The 24,941-nt window shown below is 47.4% G+C and overlaps 2 long non-coding RNA genes across 4 annotated transcripts; one reads left to right on the top strand and one right to left on the bottom strand.

Annotated features, from left to right (window-relative positions):
- Window positions 1–1,433: 1,433 nt before the first annotated feature.
- LOC127487182 (uncharacterized) lies at window positions 1,434–8,990 on the bottom strand. Its single transcript, XR_011378659.1, has 4 exons — window positions 8,000–8,990; window positions 7,361–7,518; window positions 5,893–6,015; window positions 1,434–2,626 (listed from the first exon to the last, which is right to left on the bottom strand). It is a non-coding gene; the product is annotated as an uncharacterized lncRNA (long non-coding RNA).
- A 7,828-nt stretch (window positions 8,991–16,818) lies between these two features.
- LOC127487184 (uncharacterized) lies at window positions 16,819–19,653 on the top strand. 3 transcript variants are annotated; one of them, XR_007913730.2, is made up of 3 exons: window positions 16,819–17,013; window positions 17,333–17,417; window positions 18,698–19,653. It is a non-coding gene; the product is annotated as an uncharacterized lncRNA (long non-coding RNA). The 3 variants fall into 3 exon arrangements; XR_007913731.2 differs by having other exon boundaries at window positions 18,013–19,653; XR_007913728.2 differs by having other exon boundaries at window positions 17,333–19,653.
- Window positions 19,654–24,941: the final 5,288 nt, after the last annotated feature.

Raw genomic sequence — 24,941 nt, 5'->3', positions numbered from 1 at the left:
AACCCAGTCCGGGAGAGTGAGGGTACAGAATCTCCCAAACAAAAGCCCAGGTTTCTAAGCTAGATGTAGATTACCTGGGTATGTTCCAGCTCCAGGAAAGTGTGCTCTTTCAGTCAGAGGAAGGAAGGTCACACACACACACACACACACACACAATCACCGCAGACTGAAAAGCAGCTCAGGACATTTCTGGGAATGACAGGATTCTGTGGAATATGACTCCAGGATTTGGATTCCAAGCTTTTGTATAAATGTATAAAAGGCCCTGATGCAGATACTGTGCTGGACAGGGGAGCTACAAAAGTTGTTCCAAAGAATTAAGGAGCTTTTAACAGAAGCTCCAACACTGGGAATCCCTGGTGGCAGGATTCTGTGGAGTATGGATTCCAGGAGTTGGATTCCAAGCTTTTGTATGAGGTTTAAAAGGCCCTGACACAGACACACTGTGCTGGACAGGGGAGCTACAGAAGGTGTTCCAGAGAACCAAAGGGCTTGTAACAGCAGCTCCGGCACTAGGAATTCCTGAACAAGCCATTCGCAGAAAGACCCTCTCCAGAGCAGTTGCAGCTTCAACGGGAAGAGAACTCACCGGGTGCTACTGAGCACGACTACCTCTGTAAAATTAGAATTAAACTTGTAGCTCTTAAGTCCTCACAGGTGAACTCCAAAGACGTAATTCCCATAAGCCAATCAGAGACCTTAAGCACCTCCTCAAAAGCAGAAAGATAAGGAAGGCTCTTGCTTTCATCACATCAAGACTGATGCACCTTAAGGCAGACGTGCTGTGCCCGCCTCCTCATTTGATTCTCTCTGGGAGCTTGTTATTGCCAAAAACTCTTTCATGGGTTATTCTATTATAATTCTCTATACTCAAGCTAAATGGCTTTATAATCTACATAAGGGTAACCTATCACCACCCACTATCTGGGAGTCTGTAAACAGGTTCTTTCCATCCTAAGGGGCACACCACTGGCAATTGGTTTTGTTCTGGTTTTGCTTATGCTAATTGACAAACTTGCAAGTTTCAGAACTCAACAACTTTCGGAAATAACTGATCATGCAGGGAACACAGCCATTGGTGGTGACAGAGACTACTCCAGCTCCTAAAGCAAATTCATTAGATGAGATAGGTGGAGACTTCCAGACCCAGGACAGGCAAGGCCTGAGCCATGCCCCTAATAAGCAGGAAGCAGCTCTAGAAGATAGGATGATTCTATGCCCTTCAACATCCTTAAGGTTAAGGGACTGGAGTTTCTCATGGGGAATGATGTAGGCAGGCAGTTAGGATAAAATCAATTAGGTTTGTGAGCTGGAAGACCACGACCCCTGTGTGATCTCACACCCCTACCTGTACACCCACCTGCCAATCAGACTACATAATCACTCCCCTTTGGGAGTGAATAAAAGTCCTGAAACACAATGGGCCCCTCCCTTGTTGCCCCACATCTTCAGGACATGTGGCCTATTGGCCTGCTCTCTGCCTTCACTTTGCTGCTGTGTCCAGCAACTTGTGGCTGCTTGTTAACCATACGTTTGCTCCCCGTAGTTCCTGGCCTGCTCTCTGCTTTGTATGGACCCAACTTAGCTTCTAGACCTCTCTTTCTCCCCTAAATAAAGCCCTAACTTTTCTGCCCATTTCTCACTGAATAAAATCCTTAAAAATTAAAAAAAAATCTATAAGCAACAAAAACATGATTACAAAGAATCTTCCCTGGCCAGCATTGTGGCATAACAGATATGGGCCCTGGTTCGAGTCCTGGGTTGCTCCACTTTCAACCCAGCTCCCTGCTAATGCACCTGGGAAAGCAGCAGAAAATGGCCCAAGCACTCGGGCCCTTGCACTCACATTTGGGGAATGAATCAGCAAATGGAAGACTTCTCTCTGTGTGTGTCTCTGTCTCTGTTTCTCTCTGTAACTCTGGGTTTGAAAGAAAGAAAGAAAGAAAGAAAGAAAGAAAGAAAGAAAGAAAGAAAGAAAGAAATCATTTTTCAAAAAAGAATTGTCCTATCACCGTAGTTTGAAGAGCCATGCTCTACGACGCAAGATAACAGCTAAATGCACGCACACACAGACAACAGGTACTGCTGTAAAAATTCACTTTCCAGGGTTCTGTGCTCAGCCACGTGTGTGGCATCCCTGTCCTGTGTGATTACACAGATGGGGAATACGAGCATTGGAATGAGCCAGTCTGGAAAGGGCCCCGGGGCCTGGCTGGAGCTGGATTTGGTGCACAGCTCTTTCCTTCTCCAGAATTCTGCTTCCTCTTTGATAAAAGAGGGGATGGTAAGATTCTCTCTCTTGCTCCTTCTCAGTGTGACATTCCACAATGCTGTGGGTTCACGATCATGTACAATGTGGCCCAACACAAGAACCTTGGTTATCAAAGACTCAACGTACGTTACTCATCCAGGCGGGAAAGTGGAATACACAAAAAACATAGGAGTTCCAACAACAAAGGCTAAAATAAGGAGGTACTTCTCTCTCATGTTTGATTTTCCTCCAGATGAAGTCTGTGCCCCCTGAGCATTCAAAAGTGTGCTTTGCTTTGAATATTTTTAAATAGCTTTCAACCAGTTCCGGAGACTTTTCTTGAGAGCATATGTAATTTCCATGCAGCTTAAACAACTGAAGAAAAATACAAACATATTGTTAATGAGTTTACTTAGCTAATGCTCACAGGGGCTCTATTGTGGGTAATGTCATCATAAACTATCTCCAATATTTATGAAGATCCGGTGTTAAAGAATTTCTCTTTGCTTCGAGTATCTACAAGGGTGGAAATCTTAGATAGGCAAAGAGATTTGTAAACAATTTCCTTGGCCTGTGGTGATTTTTTGTAATCACATTGAGTTTCAAATGTTCCAAAGTGAAATAAATTGGGTTAGAATGGATCCATTTAGGAACTTTATTTTATTTGAACTGCAGACTCATTATGAAGTCAGAACATTGCTTGTTTGATCTGTTGCTACTTCTAAAACCAGACGAAAGGGCAGGCACTTGACATGGTGGTTAAGCTGCTACTTAGGGTGCCCGTATCCCATATTGAAGCACCTGGGTGTGAATCCTGCCTCTCCTCCTGATTCCAGCCTCCTGGTAGTGCACACTTAGTGGGCTCAAGTAGTCAGGTCCCTGCCACCCACACGGGAGACCTGGATTATTGTTCTCCTGGCCCCTGGCTTTGGTCTGGTGCAGCCCTGGATGTTATGGACATTTAGAGTGAACCAAGAGATGAGATTCTCTCCCTCCCTCCCTCTCTCTCTCTCTCTCTCTCTCTCTCTCTCTCTCATCCTCATTCTGACTTTTAAACAAAGTGTCATTTTTTTCACCAGCCTCTCTCCAGCCTAGGCCTAGTATGCTAATCTTAGCACACGAGGTTGGAGAACGGACCCTGAGCTCAGTTACACCCTTATAACAGCGAAGTCCATGGAGAGCAGCCGCGCCTTCCTGCCCAGCCTCATCTCTCCATCCTCCCTGGGCCCCCTGAAGCTCCTTCAGGCCCTCAGACACACCTGCTTTCTCTCTGCAGAGTTTGCTGCTTTGTCATTCCAGGGCGGCCCACCCTTCTCTCCCTCCCGAGCCTCTGCTGGCTGTGTCCTTGCCCTGCTGCAGCTCTGCACCCCCAAACTGACACTCCCTGAACCCCACATGGATCACTTGTTGGAAAAGAACGTTGAGGGCAAGGAGTATGCTTGCTTCTGTTCTACCTTCTCTGAGCTTCTGGCGAGCGACCAACGTGGTAGACCCTCGATAGGTGTTTGTTGAATGAGTTAATGAGAAGGCAAACCAGTGGGAGATGGATCGAGAGACTCATTTTGTCTTTGTTTCCATGTTCACCCAAGCCTTGTGCGTCTGGCCCTGCACCATCGTGGGGAGAAGCAATTTCCAGTCTTTAATGCCAACCACGCAGGGCAAATGCCCAGAGTGAGTTGAGATGCAATATATTCAGCTAATGAAGACAGAATATTGTTTGTGCATAATGACCACGGAAGTAGAGTACAAGGCAGGGTGAAAAATCAAATCAAGTCAAAAGAAATGAAATGGGCTCCAATGGCCTTGCAAATAGGACTCAATTTGTAAGAAAATCAATGAGACAGAAATCATTGCTGGTGGAAATAATAGAGGAGTATTCATGATGTGCAGCCTTACAGACTCCCCCATGACACCCCAGAGACTTAGTCTACTTTGTGCTATGCCACAGGCAGCACTGGCCAGCCGCGTGCCCATCCCTGACCCCGCTGCACCAGTCTTGGTGCCCCTGACAATTCACGGTGCCACTCAGAAGCTGGCCTTGAGTTCCGGCTCCAGATACTCTTGCTCTGAGCGAAACCTCATATGCAAAGTCTCATCCAGATGTGTAGCAACCCTCTCTGTGTGGCTGCAAGACCAAAATCCTGAATGCTAGCTAAAGTTGAATTTTGGATAAACAAATTTTTTTAGTATATTTCCTAACTATTATATACTCATATCAAAATTTTGTTCCCCTAAATTCAAACTGAACTGGGCTCTCTGAGTTTTGTTATTGTTGTTGTTTTTGTCTTTTTTCTTTTTTTGCTAAATAGGGCAACCCTGGCTCGTAGGGAGCTCTGGGAAGCTCCGTGTCCCCATAATGACTTCCATCCTTGGGACACTCAATGGCTGGGTCTTCTGCCTATGTTCCCCCTCACTTCCTGCCCATCAGAAGCCATCTGTCTCTCCATCCGTGTCCCCAGCGACTGCTTGGCCTCCATATCAAACCCACCTGCCTGGACCCCCAGGAACGCCAGAGAATTCTTGGTCTTTTGACTTTCTAGAATCTGTTCCATAATCAATTTCTTTCCTTCATAATTTCTTCTTTGTTCTCCTGCTACCTTTATAAAATCCTACTTTTAAAGGAAAGGATGCTTCTAAAAATACATTCTTGTCATAGCTCACATTGTGGATCAGTGTGGTCACGTATTCTGGCTATTGTTCACATATTTGTGGGCTCAGTGTATATACCTATGCTGGGACATGCCTCTGGAAAGTGGATTTGACATTGATTTCTGTTATCTGCGTGGTGCGTGTCTCTGTGTGTGTGTGTGTGTGTGACCATACATGCCTGCCTATGCATGTATGGTCAGGGACTGATCCTTTCTCATTACTTCTGAGCCTCTCGTCAAGTCAGTGGATGTTAAACTGGAAACTGGAAGGCAAGGCCAAGCCACACAGAGGCATTTCACAAGCTCTGGGCCCAGGCGGCAATTTCTGTTTTCAATAGCATTACATGGCCACTTGCAAAGGGAACCTCCTTGGAAAACCCCAGTGAACCTCTTGCTTCCCAGACAGCTGAAGGCCAAACACAACCTTATGGTGTTTGGGCTGTAAGTGAGGAGGGAGCTAAGGCTGCCTTAACAAGCTGCTCGGGGGAAGTTTTCTGTCTGAGTTGTGTTGCGGAGGCAAGAATCCTCTAGATTGGTGCACAAAATCAAAGATTCACTTCCAACAATTTCTCTTTCATTTCTTAGCACCATTGGATTTACGATCCTAAAGCTGAGCTCCCTCTCTCCCTTCCAGTCCTGGTGACCATCTGCAGGGCGGAGATCAGTCCCTGCAGGTGGCTTCACAGCTGCCCTCGCGTGGGCCCCGTGGCTCTACTCTTCCCGCCGCATCTTTCTTCCACATCTCTCCTGGCTCCATGAATGCTACCAGGGGGAGCCTAAACAAACCCTAACCCACACACACATCCTGTGCTCGTGCTGTTCCCACACCCCAAGCCCTTCACTGCTCTAGCCACTGGACTCCCATTCACGTGCAAAAAGCCTTCCGGATTGTCACCTCTTCTGGAAGTCTCTACCCATCCCCAGGGCAATCCTATAGGATTTCTTCTCCCAACCCCCTCCCTGTTTGGCCAAAACACCTGGCATACTACCTACCTCTTAGTTTCCCAGGGACATTCCCTTGCCTCCAGTTGGATGACGGTTCTTCGAGTGTAGGGTCAACAGCCCATCCTTCCTCCTTTCCTCCCCGAAACTCCCTGGGGCTTTGCAGATGGCGACCTGGTAGTGAATGTTTGTTGAATGAACCCTGTTGAATTTTCACTCGCTCAGCCCTGAAGGGAAAAGGTAGTTCCCACCAGGATAGGCACCAAAGACATTGCCAGATTGCTTAGGAAGAAAGCCAGGCCAGGGAGAGGTTACTCCAGCCATCTCTGCCCCCAGGCAAGCTCAGCAAAGCCCCACAAGCAGACAAAGCCTCGCTTTGCCTAATAAGGCAGGGGAGAGGGACCAGGTGAATCCCTAACGCCCCTTGGCAGCAAACTCTCCCTACAATCCGTGTTCAAGCCTGCGTGGGGTCATTATTGTTACAGCAGCACTTGCGCAGCTGGTTTTTATTATTATGGGATTAACTGGGATTGCTGTGCGTGCCCCCGGAGGCTTTTTAAAGCAACTATTTTAAAAATTGAAAGCACCGTCGGATAGGAGCGCTAATAAAATGTGCTTGGTAGGTGCATCCCATTTAGCAAAATTTCATAGCCGCAGCCCCCAGGACTGGTAAGAAGGAAAGCCTTTCGCAGACTTGAGCTTTCTGAGAAAACCCAGCTGCGGTTTTATACTCCAAGTTTGTTTGGAATCGTCCTGCCACTGTGCCAAGGCGAAAAGAAGAAAGACCCACTCTCCCATTTTTCAAACCTGGTTATGGAACCAGGTATCTTGTAAAATGGCTTTTCTTCAGCACTAACTCCCAAGTAAGGGATGTTTTGCTGAAACGTGAGCCTTGGCGGCAGGATCTGAGACTCTGCATCATTAATTTCAACGATTGCCCAACTCAAGGTGATGGATACGTAATTAAAGAGGCTGGGACCACAGGACCACACAATGGGGAAGTCAGGTGATCTCACACTGTTCTCCCAAGAATGCAGCACCTGTTCCACTCCCACCCTGTGTCCACCTTCCCCGGGGATCCTGGCTCTGTCTAATCCCATGCATCAGCCACGATGTTCAAGCTAGATGCTACCCACGTGCGGCTTTGAATCCCGCTCAGTAACCTTCCTGGCTTCCTGATCCTGGGTGAGTTACTCAGCTCTCGAGCCACAGTGTCCTCAGCTGTCAGATGGGGGTGACATAACCATCTCCCCAGCTCATATATAAAGCACCAAGTGTGGTAGGTGCCTGTGAGTGACACCTGCTCCGATGCCTAGCCCTGCATTGCAAGTCTGCACGTGGCAGTTCTCATCCCCTGCGTCAGACAAAGGGCATCAGTACCGTGTTGGGAAGTGAGCCAAGTTGGCGATTTTGGGTGGAAATGAAGGAGGAGATGACTTTCAGCCCACGCCCACGGCCCCCCACCCTACCCCACTGCATCCCCCCGGCTGCTCTGAGAAGGCAACAGAGCCCTCCCTACCGGAAAACCACGGGGGAAGGGCTCCAGCCCGCACTCCTCTGGGTTGTTCTGCAGTTTCCCCAAGGAGGTCACAGCAGAGTCGCACGCCACGGGATTCTTCACCTCTTCCGCAGCTGGGCCCATGCCCTCCACCGGGCGGGTCCTTCCTGCTGCGGGCACTGGCTCAGCAAGAAAGACACGGTAGCCACAAGGAGATCGGGTGGGGCCCCAGACATGGTGACCCTGCCCTACCCTTACTGATTGGTAACAGTGCAAAGCCACCACTGGCTTCCCATCTGTCAGGGACCCTTCTCCTCCTGTTCTCCCTAGGTCTCTACTAGGCTGTTCCTCTGTGCTCACAGGGGGTCCCTGGTTCCCTGGGAACAGTCTAGAATGCTCTCTACCACAAGGACTTCCCGTGTGCACTTCCCTCTGCCTGGGATACTCCCTGTCCCCAAGTCCACGTAGCTTGCAGGCCTTTCGGACTTTTAATTCTAATACCTCCTGCTGACCACTGCTGACCACACGGTTTTAAATTGCCGCTTACCACCCCCTTCCTTGCTGCTTTCTCACTTTGGCGTGTCTCACCCTCTCTACCTCAAGACATGCTCTGGAAGCTAATATTCTAACCATAGGATCCCTCTGGTTTTCAGTACTCACATGCCAAAGAACCTGCCCATCTCTCAAAGCAATATTGTCTTCAGTTGACGTTAACATAGGAAAAAACACTGTGTCCCTTGAGCTCAATGCGACATCTGTAATAAAGCAGTGTGCAGCAGAATCTCGCGTTACTCTCCAAATACAGCCACGGGATGTCAGCCGTCAGAGGCCAGTGTAGACACTGGGAGAAGTGTGCCACGTGTCGGGGAGCGTCTGTCCCCCACCGTGGTGTTTTCCCACCCCTGCACTCTCAATCTTCTGTGCTGAGTGACAGTTCATTTCAGGAAGTCACTTTCTGTTTTTTACCCTAAGAGTAAGTCTACCGCACATTTTATCTGTAGGTTTACCTAAAAATGTTTAAGTGATTGCTATGTGGCTGATTTCTTTGCTGGGAGTCACTTTAATGGTAAGATGTATGACACGGCATGTAAACTGGATATGTTACTTCACAGAGGGACTGTGTGTTAATAATGTTATTAAGGGATTAATGACCAAGACAACTAATGACTTAAGCAGTCATAGTTATATCCAAACAGTCCCCAGTCTATGATGCTTCAGCTTACAATTTTTCGAGTTTTTGAGAATTGAAAGCAGTAAGCATTCGGAAGCTGCACTTCTGGAATTTGTATTTTCCTGGGCTATTATTATGCAGCGCAACCCTTTCTCACTATGCTGGCAATTTCAACCAACTACAGTGTGCTGTGGCCAACCTAGGAGAGCCAATAGGTTAGGCATATTAACTGCAATTTAAATTATAATATTTTCAGGGCCAGCGCTGTGGCATAGCAGGTAAAGCTGCTGCCTGCAGTGCCAGCATCCCATGTGGGCACGGTTCAAGTCCCAGCTGCTCCACTTCTGATCTAGCTCTCTGCCCTGGCCTGGGAAAGCAGTAGAGGATAGCCCAAGTCCTTGGGTCCTTGCACCCATGTAGGAGACCTGGAAGAAGCTCCTGTCTCCTGGCTTTGGGTTGGTACAACTCCGGCTGTTGCAGCCATCTGGGGAGTGAACCAGCGGATGGAAGACCTCTCTCTCTCTCTCTCTCTCTCTCTCTCTCTGCAATTTTGCCTTTCAAATAAGTAAATAAATAAATATTTTTAAAAATTATAACATTTTCAATTTACAATGTGTTTACTGGGATGTGATTCCATCATTAGTTGGGGAATATCTGTATTCCAGAAGTATTATCTATGTTTGGGTTACGTGTTAGGAAGTTGGCTGTAGGATTTTGTGGGCTTATAACACACCATCATGTTCCCATGTAACATAGTGGGAAATGGACTTTTGGGTTGCATTTTGCACAAACTGTCCAGTTTTTGGGAACGTATCACCATCAGAGGGCAATACCTGCATTATCCTTATATAATTTGCTTGTTATCTATCTGCCCTGTTGAAATACAAGATCCACATGAGGAGTGCCCTCAGCGCTCTGTTTTCTCATGCTTCCCCACACATCTTGGGAGCTCGGTGAGTACTAGCTGAAGGATGGAATCTGCCTCCGACACTCAGTCCTTGAGCCCCATCAGGTGATTCCTAGTAAGGACCTCCTGCAACTTCTGAGTGCAGCGCTGGCCCCTGTTCTGGGCTCACATCCCCAACAGAGGCCCATGTTGCTTCCAGTAGAAGACTGGAACATTTGTGCAGCTCTGGACAGCTTGGGGGAGATCCCCAAGGACCATAGGTTGTACCTACTCTAAGTAGTCTTGCCACTGAAGCACTGAAGCTTCCAGGGACTACGTGAACTAGAGAGGGCAGGCTGCTAACCTGAACCGAACATACTGCCAGGACACCACATCTCCAGGGAAGCCGCTTCCCCTTCCGGGGCCTCCTCACCGTCAGCCTGCCCTTGACAGAGGGTGGGCCTGGCCAGCTTTGTTCCTGCTCTTCAGTAGTGAGCCAGTGATTGGCAGGTTCTATCTGTGCTAAATGGTCACTGTCTCCATAGGCTGCTTCTTCATCCAAGAATAACATGAACTGGATTGCTTTTGCTATCTCTTAAGGAGAACCTCTACGCCAACAAATGAAAGGAAGTAATTCAAGCCTGGCTGGTCAACAGCAATTGCAATACAGACTCACGAAAGGTTTCTCCCGCAATAGCAGAACCGGGGACCGGGATCACCTGGAAAATACATCCCCTCCTCTTTTTCTTGGGTGGGCTGTCCTTCCTACTCTGTTTTCACCTCTGCAACTTCTTCCTCACTGTTAAGAAGGTGGAGAAAGCCGCCTCCCTCTGACTCACGCTCAGGGTCATGAATTCATTCTGGGGAGTTCCTGAGCAAAGCCAAGAGGTGATAGGTCAGACCAGCATCACCCAGTAGTTTAGCTGTGGCTGGCTCAATCTCTGTCCAGGAGGAGGGAAGTGATAGAAGGTCAAGTTCAGGGTTGTAAAGAAACAAGCTTGAAAATCATCTAACAAGACCAACATGCTATTTTGCTCAAGGGCAGATTTTTCATTGCACTACATAATTGTACAGAAATGCAATTTATAAATATGATGAATGTTCTAACAAGGAGGTGATTGGCCTGCTGTGAGGGTTTCATTTTTCTTCTACATTTGTAATCGGACATGGAGGTGCTCATTTTCTGTACTGTCATGTGCATTGTCATAATTAAGCGGAAGACAGAGACACAGGCTGACTCTATGGACCAATGGCTGTGACCCTGTCTGCTGGGAGTGGAGAGCATACCGTAGCACATCTCCAAGGGCCTGGGCTGGGAAAAAGTTATTGCTGGCAGGGATGGGGGATGTCTTCGTCAGGGGTCTCTGGAGTGATGGAGAGAGTGAGGATAATCTAGGCTGACCAGGAGCCTAGAGGGGAGGCCAGGGGAAGGCCGCATCTGGGGACAGACACCAGCAGTATCACTGCTAAGGCTGTGCAGGAAGCATTGGAGCAAGAGGCTCCAAAGACAGGGCTCGGCCGCCTCTGAACGTTCATCTGGACGATCGGACCCAATGACAAGGGCAAGCGCCAACCCTGACCAGGGGATCAAGAGTGACACTTGGTAGCCAAAGCGAGTCACCCAGGGAGGGAGCACAGAGAAGCCACAGGAGCGGGCAGCTCGGAAAGCCATTTGATGTCCAAAGACTTCTGTCCCCAGGCAAAATTAGCAGTAATCAGCTGGATCAGGAAGTAGAGTGATCGGTGATTACAATCCGTGCCGCGCCGTGGGCTGGGCCGACGTTAACTCTCCCTCTCAGTGACCTCTTAGGCTCTCGAAGCATCCATTTCTTCTTCCATAAACCGGGAGTAATAAGAGGCGCCTGCCGATTTGGCATGAGGATCCGGAATGAAGATGCAGGGGGAAGAGTATGCTCTCTGCACGTGACCTCTGCCAGGTCGACAGAAACTAAGTGTGGCTTCCGACGCTGATGTGGAGTCTGCCCCAAGTCGGGGACTGGGAGGGGGCCACCAGGGTGTTCTTGATGCCTTCATGACGCTGTGGGCGGGAACGATTCACAAGCAACCTTGAGAGGTCTCCACATGGCAGAATTAATTGGGTCGCCATGCTTACATCCTTGCCTTTGGTGTGATGCCTGCAATGCCAGGGTCCCACGGGTCCCTGTGGGCCTCGGGCACCTTCCCTATTTATCTCCTGGTCTGAAGTCCCAGGAATGCCGACCACATGGCTGTGGATTTGCATGGGTGGGTTACTTACTCCACTAACACAACTGAGGTTGGAGACGGTTGGCTCAGCGGTTGGTGGCACAAGGCACAGTTCAGAGAAGAATTCTGAATTTCAAACACCTGCCATTCGAGGCTGTGGGGAAAGTGGAATTGGGGGAGAGATGGAGAAGGTAGCTTTTGACACGTACTGAGTCAGGAAGACCCTTCATAGCACGGGGTGGGCGCGGCTCCATGTTCCAATGCACCTGCAAAGGTGTCTGTGTCTCAGGTCCCAGCACCTCCCAGGAATAGGCCTACAGTAACAGAACATACCACCCTTGACCAACCCAAGAGCCAGGAAGCCTCCCCTAATTTGCTGCTCTCATAACCACCTACATCTTACTAGCAGGCTGGCAATGATAGAGCCCGCTCACTACAGCACCAGCTATCCAGCTTAAAATCCAATCACAGTGCCACTCAACAACATGAAAGGGCATGTATACCAACAGCCGGTGCTTAGCAAACACTCATTGTAGCCCAGGAAAATGCTTTCCCAAATCATTGCATTTAATTCTCAAAATAGCTTTAACAACTAATATTCTCTGTCCTGTACAGATTAGGAAACCGAGGTGAGGGAGGTTAAATGAACTGCCTAAACGTTCCCATGGGTCTGAGATGAAAATCCAGCTTGGGCCGGTGTCAGGGGGCTCGCTTTCCAGCACACCCACCTGGGTCTCCGACATAAAAGAGGTCAGGAAAGCCAGATGCCTTCCTCGTTTGGTGGAGAAAGGGGCTCATGACAGCATAGGCGGCAGGTGCTTCAAAACATCAGGGAATAACTGCGAGGGCAGGCTGCCCTGCCAAAGGTGGACTCTCCAGCTTTACGGCTTCCCAGACCTCACCTGCCTACTCCCAACTGGGAGTGGCGGCCTGACAGAGGAGGTGTCCAGAAATGGTTCCTACCGGGGCTGCCAGATGCTTCTGAGCGACGATTGTACCCGGAGTCAACAAGAACTCACCGGCCAGCCCCCTCCCACATGGACCAACTGCAATCCGCAAGGTGACGTCACAAAGGCTGCAGGGTCAGCGTCTTACAAATCAAGTGTTCCTGAGCCCAAGGTCAATGGCTTCTTTAACTATAAATGATTTATGTGTGAGGCAGATTGCACAGAGAGAGGGAGAGAGCTGCCATCCTTTGATTCACTCCCCACAGGCCCACAGCAACCATTGTTAGGTCAGAGCCAAATCCAAGAGCAGGAAGTCAACCCGTGTCTCCTGTATGGGCGGCAGGAAGCCAATCATTTGAGCCTTTACTGCTGTCTCCCAGGGCTTGTGCCAGCAGGAACTTGGAGTCAGGAACCAGAGGTGAGTATTGGACCCAGGCCCTCTGAAATGGGTGTAGTCATCTTAACCAGCGTCTTAACCATTAGGCCAAATACCCACCCTGGGGCATTCTAATTTTTTGAAAAGCAATTATCAGACATACAAGTAATCATTTTGTTTATGGTTGGAAAGCAAGTTGCAAAGTAACCATCCAAATATATGCCAGAGAGATTTTCTTCTCCTTTAAACCCTCCTGAGCACAACCCATGCCCGTGTCTGCTGACTGCCTGGAAACATTCCACTGGTGGGTTTTAGGAACAACCAAGTTCAATCCTCAGTTCAATAATAGGCTGTGTTTCCAAACATTCATATGTAAATAATGTGCTTGGGCTAAGGGAGACATTTCTCCAAACACACAATGCTGATTAGACACCGGGTTATTCCTCAGAGGCCGTAAGCACAGACTCTACTGCACCATATCTAAAGAATCTATGCTAAAGCTTTTATAGGGTGTGGCACAGCTGTCGAGTTTGGATTTTGCTGTGTTTATTTAGGTGCTGTGATGATTTTTTTTTTTTTTTTGGTTGAGGGTTACCTAATATAGGTGACAACTTTGTGACAGACAGTTCATCTGATGTGTTCTGCAGCACAGGTTGAAACGGAGAGATTCGAGAAGTGCCATTGCAAAAATCTAGTTGAGTGCAACAGGCTTGAAGTAATTGCAAGCGCAATAAACAAAAGTTCACTTACATTTATTCGTTCAATCCATTGGAGCGTTTACTATGTGCCTTGGAGATTTAATTCATTCAACAAATATTTTATTGAGCCTTTCCTATGTGAGGGGACTGGGTTAGGCTCCAAAGACACAGCAATCCCTATCCTTACAAACTGCGGCCATCTAGGGGAGAATATAGACAGCAACACTGATCATTGCCAGTGCAAGAAAGAACACGGGCACAGTGCACTGGGATGGCACAGCAGGAGAATGAGAGGGGTGGGGGGCTAGGAAAAGCCTCGCCAAGAAATGAGAATTAGGGACTGAGATTAGAAGACTGCATTGAGGGCAACTGGATTAAGAAAGGAGGGAGAAATATTCCAGGCAGAAGGAACAATGTGTCCAGCAGTAGGGAAGGGAGAGAAGGCAAGCAGGTGTAATGTGATTGAAGGGGTGCACTCAGGTCATGCTAGCATCAGGTGCTGGGTCGCCAAGGACTTTGTAACCCATGGAAAGGAGTTCAGCCGGCTGGCACCACGGCTCACTAGGCTAATCCTCCGCTGCGGCGCCCGTACTCCGGGTCCTAGTCCCAGTTGGGGCGCCGGATTCTGTCCCGGTTGCCCTTCTTCCAGGCCAGCTCTCTGCTGTGGCCCGGGAAGACAGTGGAGGATGGCCTAAGTGCTTGGGCCCTGCACCCCATGGGAGACCAGGAGAAGCACCTGGCTCCTGGCTTCGGATCGGTGCAGCATGGCAGTGCTGGCCGTAGCAGCCATTTGAGGGGTGAACCAACAGAAGGAAGACTTTTCTCTTTGTCTCTCTCTCTCACTGTCTAACTCTGCCTGTCAAAAAAAAAAAAAAGAGGGGAGTTCAGCCTTAAGACTTGGGGCTACCACAGTTTTACACAGGGCAGTCACACGATCAGAGAGAGGTGTGATCTTTCATGTTCAGTCGCTCTCAGTATAGCTTGGAGAAAGGGCGGCAGAGGAGCAAGATGGGAGGCAAAAATCCCAGTCCATGGGAACACACGGGAGCTGAACTAGGTGGTAGGGCTGAAGCGAAGGCCGTGGACTCTGAGGTTATGAAGGAGGTTGACCGGCCATGGCTTGGTCCTGAGCGAGATGTGGCAGGTAAGAGAGAGAAACAAAAGACAACTCCCAGCATCTGCAGGAGCAAGTGGGGAAGAGAACGGAGTCAATCAATGAGGGGAAAACCAGGAGGGGAAGGGCGGGCTGGGACAGGCTGAGCCCATCACCTCCCGCATTATCAAGCAGAGACATGGGGGAGTGATGAGAGAGCTGAGTCTGGAGCTCAGGTATCTGAGTCCATGGTGAGGACCAGGAGATTATCAGCATGGAGCTAAACACTGGGGTCCACAGGAGGATGCATGGAGTGCACTGGCCGGCATTTAGAGCAAGAATAGGCCACAGAGACAAACCACGGATGTTCTGTTGGAGCTGACTCACTGCAGGTGGGAGGGAGGAGGAAGCGCTAACTGGGAGTGCACTGGGCCACAGCATGAATGGCAATGTCATTGGCAGAGAGAAGAAGGGGAGGAGCCAGAAGCCCCAATGCCAGCAAGTCTGTGAGTGGTCACTGTGTGGTGCTGGTGATTTCAATCTTGAACTGTTCAAGACAGATGATTGATAGAATAGATAGTCGCTTTCCATGACCCTGGAGATTTGAAAAAACAAAGAGAAGATAGTTATTCTCCCCAAGGAAACCCAGTCTGGAGTAGGAAGGCAGACGTGGACACAGAGAGTGAGCTACAGAATTTGGTGGCTGATAGACCCACAGACCGGGAACATCACTGCTGTCACTGGAAGAGTGATCTCTCTGTTTCCTAGGAGGGGATTCTATTTCAGCTCTGGGATTTTGTTTGAGTGCCGCCATCACCAAGTACCACAAGCTAGGAGACTTACCACAACAGAAATTTGTGCTCTCACCATTGTGGAAGCTAGAAGTCCAAGATCAAGGTGTTGGCAATGCCGTGCTCTTTGTCATTGTCTCTTCCTAGCAGTCCTTGGCTAGTCTGTGGCAGCATAACCAAGCCCCACCTCATCTTCACACAGCCATTTCCCTTTGCATGTCTCTGCGTCTAAATCTCCCTCTCCTTGCCCTTAGGAAGACTTGGCTCACAGATTTAAGCATCAGTCCAGTGCAACCTCACCTACAAAGACTCTATTTCCAAATAAGGTCCCAGTCACGGGCATCAGAGGTTGAGATCTGAACACAACATGCCTAGGGATGTATTGCAACCCACTAGAGAACCCATCGCTTTCCAGCGCTAAGCTTGGTATATCTGACATCCAAGAGGTGCCCAAAATAGGTTTGTCTAATTGCATCCGTAGCCTGTCACATCTGGAAAAGGAGGGATGAGGGTCTTTGCTAAAAGGATTTAACATCTGTGTCTGAGCCGCAGCCCTGAGGTCAGTTCTGGGACAGGGCTTCTCAGCTCGTGACCAGCAGTGCCTCTTTGCTAATCCCTCTCAATTAGTAAGTGGATCACACAGTATCATGCACGTGTCGGCAGAGTCTATTGAAACCTTTCTCCATCCAAAGGAAAAAAGTAAATTACTTTGCCAGGAGGGATTCTAAAATAGCGTTAGGCTTTTGATCATATCTGAGTATGTCCTGAAGCCTTAATATGGATGGCTGTTCCCTAGCACATTAAGAATTCTCCAAGAGTTAGTGCAAGTTCTATGGGGAGAAATTCAGCAACACCAGCCAAATTTTAAAATACATCTACCATTTGACCCAGTAATTCTAGTTATAGGAATTTATCCTATAGATAATATTCTCATACATGGGAAACAGCATAGTATGAGGTTTTCTTTTTAATCGTGCCATCTTTCATCTACAGAAGACTAGTTAAATAAATAATGGCACCTCCAGACAATGAAAACAGCATTACATTATTTAGGATTGATTCTGCTGCATGTTACAGAAATATGACTATTCTGGCCTTCGCTGATAAGGAGTCGCTTTCTCCAGGCAATGCAAAATCCAGAGGCACGAAGTCCAGAGAAGAGAGGATGCTACTGCCCAGTCCCCTTCTACTCCTGCCGTCCTCATGATCACAACCTGGCTGCTACACTTAGGCACCCTCGATGTATTCCAGGAAGGGAGGGAAGGAAGGTGGGGGGGGAGAGGGAGGGAGGGAGGGAAGGAAGGATAGAAAACCTGTCCCATTTTACCTGGAAAACAACAATGTTCCCAGCAGCTCCACCCAATACACTCATGCTTCCAGCTAACTGACCACAAGCAGATACCTGGCAAACCAGCACAGAGCGAAGCTGCAAACTGCATTCACCCAGTGGACCAGAGACAGAATGGTTTGGAAGGAGGAACGGCAAATGTTACCGGTAAGAACAAAGGTCAGGCCAGTTGCTGCTTGAAAACCAGTCCTCCAGAGCCAAGCGTTGATGCAGGGAGGTCGGGCTCATCTAGAAGTCAGCCGCTTGAAGGGGGCGCAGGCTTTCAGCACAAACACCTGCCCAGATGCTCAAGCTCACAGGATTTTTTTTAAGAGGGAGAAGGGAGTAGGGAGGTGTTTATGGAGAAAACAGGCTTGGTTGGCTGTGGGCCAGTTCCTTCCATCAGTTCTGATAATCATCCTGAAATTGGCCAGATGGTGGTCCTTTCCACTCTGGGCTTGTGCTATTCACAGCTGGTGCTCGTATATTCTTCCCACAGCCAAGGTCCTGCAGTTCTAGCCGACTTCCCTGAGGTCAGTCCCTGGACTTCTTAAGCAAGCCTTTATCTTGGAAGCAGAAGTCTGGTAAGTCAAGAGGCAGCAGTTAGCTTTTGCTAAGTGGCAAATGGAGTCACTTTAGTTCTGGCTGCCCAACTCGCAGGCATTAAGAATGAGGCAGCTCTGTGCATGGCTATGGGTCCACAACCAACATATATGGTCAGGCAGCAAGCAACCAACCAAGCAGGTGCAGAGCAGAATGTATGGCATGCTGTCACGTGCACACGATGCTAAGTGTATGTGCACATCTGCGTCCTTGCAAATGCACAGAATCGCGCTAGAAGGAAGTGCACATTACAGTAACCTTGTTTGCCTCCAGGAAGGAGCCCTGGCAGACTAGACACAGAGGAGGGAGGGAGATTCGCTTTTTGCGTTTTGCTCTTCTGTGATTTTGAATGTTCAAGCACATGTGTGCATTAGCTATGCAAATTCTAGTAATTTTTGAAAGATAGGAAGAATCCCCCAAGAGTAACAGAGTTTTCCTCTGGACCATTAGTATGATTTTCTTGTTCTGAATGAGGAGGTTCAGGACACGCTACACCCAAAATATGGCCCCTTGGCATTTGAGAAAACTGAAGGGACGGGGAGGCCACTCTCACTTCCCCACTCTCCTCCCCTGCAGCGGATCCGAAACCCAGGACGGTCACTCTCTGCTCTGCTTCCATCCTCCCCGCCTGCAGCAGGACGTGAGACCCTCGTGGGAGAGGGGCCTGCCTGTCCTGGGGAAGAAGCATGAGCCAGGGTCACAGAGAAGAGTCCAGACATGTGGGCTTCACTCAGCTCCCCCCACTTTATAGCCTTTAGATCCTCCTTATTTGTCCAGTCACACTGCTCCATGACTAACCACTTCCCACTTAAATCCAGCATAAAAAATGCACCAGCCCATCTGATCTGGGGAGGAGCTTCATCTCTGAAGTCTCTCATATCACATACAATTTTTTTTTTGACAGATAGAGTTAGACAGTGAGAGAGAGACAGAGAGAAAGGTCCTCCTTCCGTTGGTTCACCTCCCGAATGGCCACTATGGCCAGCGCTGTGCCGATCCGAAGCCAGGAGCCAGGTGCTTCTTCCTGGTCTCCCATGCGGGTGCAGGCACCCAAGCACTTGGGCCATCCTCCACTGCCTTCCCGGGCCACAGCAGAGAGCTGGACTGGAAGAGGAGCAACCGGGACTGGAACCTGGTGCCCATATGGGATGCTGGCACCGCAGGCAGAGGATTAACCAAGTGAGCCACAGTGCCGGCCCCGTCACATACAATTTAAAGAAATGTGTTTGCTTTTCTCTTGCTAATCTGTACTTTGTTATAGGGGTCTCTGCCATGAACCTGAGGATTAATAGAAACAAGAAGATTTTTCTTTCCTCCATGACCAAGAGTCAAAAACATCCAACTGGATGCTTTTTAAATAACTTCAAGAGTCCTGAACCTGTCCAATGGGAAAATATGGAAAAAAATGCAGCATTCTTTGGTCAACTCAGGCAATCAAGTTAAGAGGCTGGAAAAAATCATAAAGGCATGACAAAGAGGCCGGGGTCTGAGGGGTCTTCAGAACCAGGCTGAAGTACCACATGAAAACATCCAAGAGAGCCCAAGAAATGCACACTGCTTTCAAAGAAATGGAAGATCGGCCAATCAGTGAAGGGATTTGTCCTGGCACAGGCTGGAGGCTGGAGGTCGGCATCAGAAGAATTAAGCGATTCTGGTGGTTCACAGTCCCAGTGAGAGCTCAGGGCATCAGCCAGGGGCTTCACATCCTGTCTCTTGGCCAAAAATCTCTGAAATGTCTAACCTCCCCGTCCTGGGTTGAAAGCCTGAATTTGATAAAGACAACTGTCCCCTTCTTAAGTAAGAAAGGTTCACTTGCCGGCGCCACGGCTCACTTGGCTAATCCTCCACCTGAGGCACCGGCAGCCCGGGTTCTAGTCCCAGTTGGGGTGCCGGGTTCTAGTCCCCCGGTGGCTCCTCTTCCTGTCCAGCTCTCTGCTGTGGCCCAGGAAGGCAGTGGAGGATGGCCCAAGTGCTTGGGCCCTGCACCCCATGGGAGACCAGGAGGAAGCACCTGGCTCCTGGCTTCGGATCGGCACAGCGTACTGGCCATAGTGGTCACTTAGGGGGTAAACCAACGGAGAAGGAAGACAGACCTTTCTCTCTGTCTCTCTCTCTCTCACTGTCTAACTCTCCCTGTCAAAAAAAAAAATTAATACTGAGATAATAAAGGACACCAGGCCTCTTTCTTTATGTAAATACAGAAATAATCTAAACACACTGGTCTTTTTGTTGCTGTTGTTAACTAATTAAACTTGAGAGACACACAGAGAGAGAGAGAGAGAGAGAGAGTGCATTCTCATCTGCGTTCAATCACTCCCAAAATAACTGGCAGCTGGGTACTCAATTCAGGTCTTTTGTGTGGCCAACAGGGACTCAACCACTCCAGCCACCACTTGCTGCCTCCCCGGCTGCACATTAGCAGGAGAACAGCCTAGTCGTAAAAAAAAAAAAAAAAAAAAAAAAAAAAAAAAAAAAAAAAAAAAGATTTTTTAAAAATTCATTTGAAAGGCAAATTTATAGAGAGAGAGTAAGAGAGACAGAGACAGAAAGAGAGAGAGAGAGAGATCCACTGGTTCATTCCTGGCTGAAGCCAGGAGCTCAGAGCTTCTTCTGGGTCTTCCTACATGGGTACAGGGACCCAAGCACTTGGGCCATCTTCCATCCCTTTCCCAGGCCATTAGCAGCGATCTGGATAGGAAGTGGAGCAGCCAGGACTTGAACCTGCGCCCATATAGAATGTCGGCACTGCAGGTGGAGGCTCATTCCACTACACCACAATTCCGGCCTCTACACTAGTCTTAAAATTCCAATTTTATACAAACAAATGATGGTCTACATGCAAGTTTTCAAGCTGAAAGGTATGAGTAATAATAAGTGAATAAACAACATTGAAATATCTAACAGAATATGAGTTTCACATTTATAAGTTTGACTTACATTTACAAAAATGACTTAAGTTTTTGGGAAGGCTTTGTTAATCTTCTCAGAGTACTAAGAAGATAAAATAGAATTATTTATAAGTTAATTAAATATGCAGGGGAGGAAGACACCTTTTCCTTCGACTCATTTTAGGTTCATTGTCTGGGCCTTTAGCGGAGGTAAAAAAAAATACCTTCTTCTCTTTACCCTCTGGGTTCTTTGGCTGAGCCACAAGTTAAATTGAGTAAGACGGTTGAACAGGAGAAAAACCATATTTGATTGCATATGTATGCACAGAACTCCCAGAAAACGTAAGACTCAAAGAAGGGTCAGCATGGAAGTTTCTAGAGCACCCTGAACTACAGAAAGGATAGGAGTTGGGGACTTACACGAATGGGAAGGTGACCATGCAGGCTCTGGGAGGAATTGTGTGTGCTGAACAACGGGTGTCCCCTGTGCCGATAGGAGCCCTCCTGGGTAAGGACAGTGGCCTGGGGCAAGCCCCTTTCCCCACATTTTCACCAATGTAGATTTCCCTTACAGATGCATATTTCTTTTAGGAAAGGACAGCTTTTCAGAGCCACTCCTGTGTCTGCAGTTTCTCAGAATAACCAACTCAAAATATGCCAACCAAATATATTTGGGGGGTGGCATATTCTGGTCTGCTACGGTGGTATTTTGGGGTAGTCTGCCTTGGAGCCAAACAGTAACAAAAGATCACTTTTCCTCACCCACTGTTAGGTTCCTGGCTGAGATCTCTGTCCCCAGAGACAGTAAGAAGGGGGAGATGGATAAGTTTGTGTACATTTTGTGTGTTACGGGAGGCTTCATGAAGAAGGCCGAAGAAGCAGTGCAACCTGGGGGCTTTTGTGCCAGGTTTGCTGAAGCCTGGAGAGTCAGGGAGAAATATGATGGGAGCAGGGGGTGCAAGCTAAGAGTCATAAGTGGGGATCACTGCGCAAGGCCTGCTTGCTCTGGTTCCTCTCGGTTTCCCGTGTGTGCAGAGGTAAGGTGCCCCTTTCCTCCATGGAGAGGGCACACATGTCACAAGAGGGCCTAGGACCTGCTTCCCAGGAAGGAAGAGACCTTGCCTAAGCGTCAGGATCTGCTCTGAGAGGGAGGGAGAGGGAGGGTTAGAGAGACTGTCTTGCACTGGTGTTGCTCAAAATCCTTCACTCAAGAAAGAAGAGTAAGGAAGACAACATGACGCCTCCAAAGGAACACAACAACTCTTCAGGAATAGAATGTGAAAATGAAGAGACTGAAGAAATGGCAGACATGGAATTCAAAAATTTGATTGTAGAACTACTTAGAAATAATCAGAAGCAAATCCATGAGTTAAAGAAATCCACACATGACATGAATGAAAATTTTTCCCATGAAATTAAGGTTTTCAAGAGAAATCAAAATGAAATATTGGAAATGATGAATTCAATAGATCAAATAAAAAATATGCAGGAAAACCTTAACAACAGACTCAGTCCTACACTTGATCTTAGCCAAAAGGCCGAGAAGCAGTAACAACAGACTCGGTCAGGCAGAAGAAAGAATATCTGAGTTAGAAGACAAACCTCTGGAAATTTTACAGTCAGACCAAAAAAAAAAAAAAAGAAGGATAAATTAGAAACAGATTTATGGGATTTATTATTTATGGAGATGTACGGGATGCTATTGAGTGTCCTAACCTATGGGTCTTAGGAAATCCTGAAGGTGAAGGAAGAGAGAATGGATTAGAAGGCCTTTTTAGTGAAATAGTGAAATCATCACAGAAAACTTCCCTAATTTGGAGAAAGAAAGGGACACCCAACTACAGGAAGCACATAGAACTCCAAATAAACATGACCAGAAAAGATCTTCAAACTTTCCACAGTAAAACATAAAGAAAAGATTCTAAAATGTGCATGAGAGAAACACCAGATTACTTTAAAAGGATCTCCAATTACACTCACAGCAGACTTCTCATCAGAAACCTTACAAGCTAGGAGAGAATGGTGAAATACATTCTAAGCCTTAAGAGAAAAAAAACTATCAACCCAGGATACTGTATCCTGCAAAGCTCTCAATTATGAATGAAGGTGAAATAAAGACCTTCCATAACAAATGTAAATTGAAAGAATTTGTCACCACTCATCCAGCTTTACAAAAGATGCTTGGGGATGTGCTACACACAGAAACACAAAAACATGGTCATCACTATGAAAGAAGGTGAAGGCAGAAAATCTCCCAGTAAAAGTACAAAGGAAATCCAAAGTAAGCAATAGAAATATTCATGAAAAAACATCAGGGCCAAGTCATTACTTATCAACATTCACCTTGAATATAAATGGCCTCAACTCTCAGGTTAAAAGACACAGACTGGCTGAATGGATTAAAAACAAACCCATCTATTTACTGCCTACAAGAAAGACATCTCACCAACAAAGATTCATACAGACTGAGAGTGAAAGGATGGAAAAAGATGTTCCATGCTAACAGACCAAAAAAGAGCTGGTGTAGCCATCCTTATTTCAGACAAAATAGACTTTAACACAAGAACTGTTAAGAGACAAAGAAGGGCACTATGTAATGATTAAGGGATCAATTCAACAGGAAGATGTGACTGTAATAAATGTATATGCACCTAATTACAGGTCTTCTGGCTATTTAAAAGAAATGTTAATAGATCTAAAGGGAGATACAGACTCTCATACAAGAGTAATGGAGGATTTCAATACCCCAGTCTCAGCAATGGACAGATCAACCGGACAGAAAATCAGCAGGAAACAACAGAGTTAATCAACACTATAGACCAAATGGATCTGACAGATATCTACAGAACTCTTCGTCCTCCAGCTGCAGACTACACATTCTTCTCAGCAGTGCATGGAACTTTCTGTAGGAGGGACCACAGGCCAGGCTGTACAGCAAGTCTCAGCAAATTCAAAAAAATCGAAATCATACCACATATGTTCTCTGACCACAATGAAATGAAACTGGCAACCAGCAACTCAGGAGTCCCTAGAACACATGCAAACACATGGAGACTGAACAACACGCTCCTGAATGAACAGGGGGTCATAGAAGAAATCAAAAAATCGTTGAGGAACAGTTTTTTTCACACTATTTGTTGAACTCTTTACTTAGTATAGAGTTCATCTTCTATGTATAAAGTTAATTGAAAATCGATCTGAGTAAAAAAAAAAAAGAATGGGAATAGGAGAGGGAGGAGAAAGAAGGGTAGGAGTGTGGGTGGGAGGGTGGGTGCAGTGGGAAGAATCACTATGTTCCTAAAGTTGTACTTATGAAAGGCATGAAGTTTGTGTACCTTAAATAAAAGAGTAAATACTCATGACAGCAGTTACCTTCACCTTAAAATACTCATGAGAGCAGGCACTGTAGTTTGGAGTAGCATGTCCTGCTCTCTGCCAAGAGATTATAACTAATTAAACTGTGAAGGCTCTTTGATGGCAATTTTAAAAATATGTTAATTTTTCAAACAGGAGAACCACAAGATTTGTAACTTAAAATTTAAAGTCCAAGGAGAGAGTTTTTTTTTTTTTTAATATAACTTTGGTAAATTGGGTATCAAATGGGCAACAAATCTTTTTTCATTCCTAAAAGTTGTTGTTAAGGGTCTGAAAAAGTCTCATTAACATCTTAGAGATTTAAATAATGCAAACTCTTCTCAAATCTCTAACCTTCATCCTCTTACTTTTTAAAATTTATTTTCATTTGAAAACTGGAGACAGAGAGAGAGAGAGAAAGAGAGAGAGAGACAGAGAGAGATCTTCTATCCACAAGTTCATTTCCCAAATATTCACAACAGCCAGGAGTGGACCAAACTGAAGCCAGGAGCCCAGAACTCTGGCTGGGGTGGAGAGACCCATGGACTTAAGTCATCATCTGATGCCTTCCCAGGGCACACATTACCAAGAACCTGGATCAGAAGGGGAGTCTGTTCTTAACTCAGTCTCTCACATGGGGAATGTGGGATCCCAACCAGCATCTTAACCCTTGCTCTATTTTCTTCTTTTGATAGGCAGAGTTAGACAGTGAGAGAGAGACAGAAAGACAGAGAGAAAGGTCTTCCTTTCATTGGTTCACCCCCCAAATGGTCACTACGCCCTGCACGCTGCACGGATCCGAAGCCAGGAGCCAGGTGCTTTCTCCTGGTCTCCCATGCGGGTGCAGGGCCCAAGCACTTGGGCCATCCTTCACTGCACTCCTGGGCCACAGCAGAGAGCTGGACTGGAAGAGGAGCAACCGGGACAGAACCGGCGCCCCAATCGGGACTAGAACCCAGGGTGCCGGAGCCGCAGGCAGAGGATTAGCCTATTGAGCCATGGCACCGGCCAACCCTTGCTCTAAATACCCACCCCAGCCTATCCTGTTGCACCTCCCAGCAGCTCCATCCATAACTGCACAGACACCTTCAAGTCATTACCCTGTGGTGCCTGCTCTTTTCCACAGTGCTGGTCACTTCAAACAAGGTACAGGGTCAGAATCCCTAATCCAAAAGTATGTGGTACTAATTTTCTTGGTTTGATCCTACTCATGGCAGTACTTAGGAATCAGATGAGAATTAGACTTTGGAGAGTGAGATAGGG

The sequence above is a fragment of the Oryctolagus cuniculus genome, chromosome 9 (assembly GCF_964237555.1).
Source record: "Oryctolagus cuniculus chromosome 9, mOryCun1.1, whole genome shotgun sequence".
Taxonomy (NCBI): Eukaryota; Metazoa; Chordata; class Mammalia; order Lagomorpha; family Leporidae; genus Oryctolagus; species Oryctolagus cuniculus.
This window is presented reverse-complemented; position numbering and strand designations above follow the sequence as displayed.